This window comes from Mauremys mutica, chromosome 17, assembly GCF_020497125.1.
Source record: "Mauremys mutica isolate MM-2020 ecotype Southern chromosome 17, ASM2049712v1, whole genome shotgun sequence".
Classification (NCBI taxonomy): domain Eukaryota; kingdom Metazoa; phylum Chordata; order Testudines; family Geoemydidae; genus Mauremys; species Mauremys mutica.
The window spans coordinates 1,882,195-1,885,767 of record NC_059088.1 but is presented as its reverse complement, the minus strand read 5'-3'; positions in this window follow the sequence as shown (position 1 = coordinate 1,885,767).

Genomic DNA, 3,573 nt, shown 5'->3' with positions numbered 1-3,573 from the left:
CCAACAGTCTCCCTGTCAAAGTACAGCTTCATTGTGTCGACATGGTACAATTGACCAGCTGGGCAGCTCCAGCACAACTAACCTCCTTCTGCTGGTTGCTGACGTCACAGGGCTCTCCCCAGGCGCTCTTCGCACTGAGCTGAGACCCCCTCCTCTGGTCCCCGATCAGGCACATTGTCGTACCGGCCCTTCTGCAGTTCCTGGGCCCCGGCTAGGTTCTTCCTGGCCAAAACCATGAGCTTTCCCCAGAACGATAGTTCAGAATCCACAAGGCGTCCCCATTTGTTTCTCATCAAGTCCAGGGCTCCCCTCCTTCTCCTTCCACACACCAACTCAAGAGGGTGGTGAATTTCTGGGACAGTAAATGTTTTGCAGCATCTCTCGCCGGGTGTGCTGACCCCTCTGATGTTTAGAAGAAGGGACGTCCCCCCGGTGGTACTTCTGGGGGACCACCAGACACCCTCTGATCCCCCAAGGTTCAGCTTTCCCTCAGGGAGCCCTTTCTTGGAACCGGGTTGCTTCTCTCACCTGGATCCTTCCCCAGGATCTTGCAACACAGGGGCCCACAAGGCCCTCACTTCTTCCAGGAAGGATCCTTCGGCAGCTAGGTCTAGAATTCAGCTGCTGGGTTCGGGGCCCAGCCCTCATTGCTGTGACTGAGTTTGACTTAGTTGGTCTCAGCCCTGTTAAGCCCTGTCCTTGGCAACTCACGTCCCCCCATTGGAGGTTCCACACCCCCGTGCTGGGTGGATTGCCAGTGCCAGGCCAAATGGCCCTCCCTGACCTCAGCCACAGGCATTGACCAGGGCACCATCTGGCTGGTTCTTCAGTTCATTCCCCATCAGCACCTCTGCAGGGAGCTGATCATGCTCCTCAACTTCTTTGGGGCCCCCATTCAGATGTGTTCTCGTTACAGAACCTTAACTGGGGGTTCGACCAGCTCCAGCACCCGTGTCCCAGTGAGGGTAGGGAGCAAGCCCACTGCTTTGGTTGCCGCATCAGAGTCAGTGTGAGCCACCTCTCCCCTGTGCAGGGCTGTTGTCCCACTCAGCTCCAGGGACTGGCTACAGGCAGGCAGGAACCAGAGCTTTGCAGCTCTTCCCTTGTGCTACTAGCCAGGGGGGAAAATACCCCCCTCCCTGCCGGCCATTCACATGCTCACTGGCTCCTGCCATCTCTGCCTGCAGATCTCTGGGTTCAGCTCTTTGGCCGTTACTGGCATGGGGTCCGGAGCCTGTCTTAAAGAGACACAGTCACTTCCCAAGTGTACATCAAAGCTGATGTGCTGAAGGACCCCAGGTAACAGCCGTGCACCCCGGTCCTTCCTGTGTCTGCACAGGAACCCCAGGTGAAAGGCTACCATCTGGGAGCCTTCCCCCAAGTTACACGGCCCCTCAGCAGCTGGTGAGGTTGCATCACACCCACAAGAGTCTCGGTCCCAGAATCGCTTCACTCGGCGAATGTCTCCCCACTGACCCCCACCTGCCGCTCCCACTGGGGATCAGAGGGGCCTGAGCCCAGGAGTCACAAGCAGACATATTTGCTGGGTTTGGAGTGGAAGCCCCTCTGCCTTCCCCCCTCCCCTAGCCAGCTCTGCCCCAGGAGCCGGCTGGGTGACGGGTTCCCGGCTTGCTCTCTCAGCCTGTGTTACAGGCTGTCTCCCCTTCACCTGTTAACCCCCCGGTTCTGGGACTCCCCCTGTCTCCCCAGCCAGCTCCAAACTGACACCCCCTCCAGCCCCTCTTCTGGCCTTTGTCTCTTTCTCGGGCAAGGAGGCCACCTGATCTCTTTGTTCCCCAACACCTTCTGTTGGCACCTTGCAGGGGAGAGGCCCACGCCATTGGTTGCCAGGAGACAGGGTGTCGGCCATTCTCTGTGCAGACACCATCACACCTGCGCAGGGCTCTGCACCAATCACACCCCCTTATCCCACCACCTAGATACATAAGAAATGCATAGGGGAAACCGAGGCACCCACACAGTATTCAGAGAAAACATTAAGAACATTCCCACTTTGTCACATCTCTCCCCCTTTCGAGACCGAACTGAGCAGGGTCACTTTAGCCAGTGGCCTGGGGAAGTTCGAACCCACCAACGTTTCCATGGATGCCCCAGCACCTCTACCATTCCTTGGAGGGAGTTACACCAGGCCCTTCCAGTTTCACGGCCTCCCTTAGGCCGGGAGTGCTTGATGGCACTCACAGGCCGCATGTGGGAAGGCTTATGCGGCCTGTGCCCCTTTGCCGCCCCAAAACCCCTGCGGTTCAAACTGAGATCGGGTCTTCTCCCAGCGCTCCAGTCTGCGGTGCTGTGATTCTGGGTCTCTTGGGTCAGAGCCCCCATCTTGACCTTGGCCACCATCTGACCAGGTGTCTCTGTCACCAGCAGCTCAGCATCAGCCCCTTGCATTTGATGCAGCCACGTCAGAGAAGAGTCGTCAGTGTACTCAGTAAAGTGCCACCCAACTACCGGTAGGTACGGCCGCAGCTTTTTAAGGGCCTGCACCATGGCCAGGCATTTCTTCTCTGTGGCCACATAGTTCTGCTCCCGGGGCAGCAGCTTCCTGCTCAGGTACCCGATGGGGTGTCTCCCCCGCTTAGCGTCGGCCTGCATCAGCACCACGCCCAGCCCTGCGTCTGAGGCGTCAGTGAACACTGAAGAGGACTTGGAAAATTCTGGGTTTACCAGATTTACCGGGCCCTGGATTAGAGCCTCCGTCAGCGCAGGGAGAGCCCTCTGGCACTGCTCAGCCCAGACCACCTCGTCTGGCTTCCCCTTCTCACATAGCTCAGTGATGGGGGCAGCTAGGAAGCTAGGGTTGGGTACAAACCCCTGGTAGTAATCTGCCATCATGATAAAGGCCTGGACCTGTTTCTTGGTCTGGGGAACAGGCCAATCTCTGGTCATCTCCACCTTGGCCAGCTCTGGGCTTGGGCAGCCGCTCCCCACCTTGTGGCCCAGGTACGACACCTCTGCCATCCCCACCTTACACTTTCCAGCTTTTACCATCACTCCTGCCTCCTTGAGGCAGCCCAGCCTCCTCTTCACCTGGGACACGTGTTCCTCCCAGGTCTGGCTAAAGACACAGATATCGTCAATGCACGCCAGGGCCAAGTTCTGCATCCCCCTCAGTAACCGACCCACCCGGCGCTGGGAGGTGGCCGTCGCCCCCTTGAGGTCGAAAGGCAGGACCAGGGACTCAAAGAGCCCCAAAGGCAGATTTCAACCTGGCATCTGGGTCCGAAGGCACCTGCCAGTCACCCTTGGTGAGATCCATAGTAGAGAGGTAATGAGCCCTCCCCCTCCCCGACCCCCCAGCTTATCTAGGATCTCACCAGGCCTAGGCATGGGGTAGCATCTGACATGGTGATGGCATTAAGCTTTCGATAGTCCCCACAGAACCAGAGCGACCCATCTTTCTTGGGGACCAGCCCCATGGGTGAGGCCCATGGGCTGCTGAATGGCTGGATCACCTCTAAAGCCAGCATGTCCTTGACCCCTCTCTCCAGGCTCTGGGCTGTTTTCCCAGTGACTCTGAACGGGGGACACCTGCTGGGAGGATTGGCTCCCACC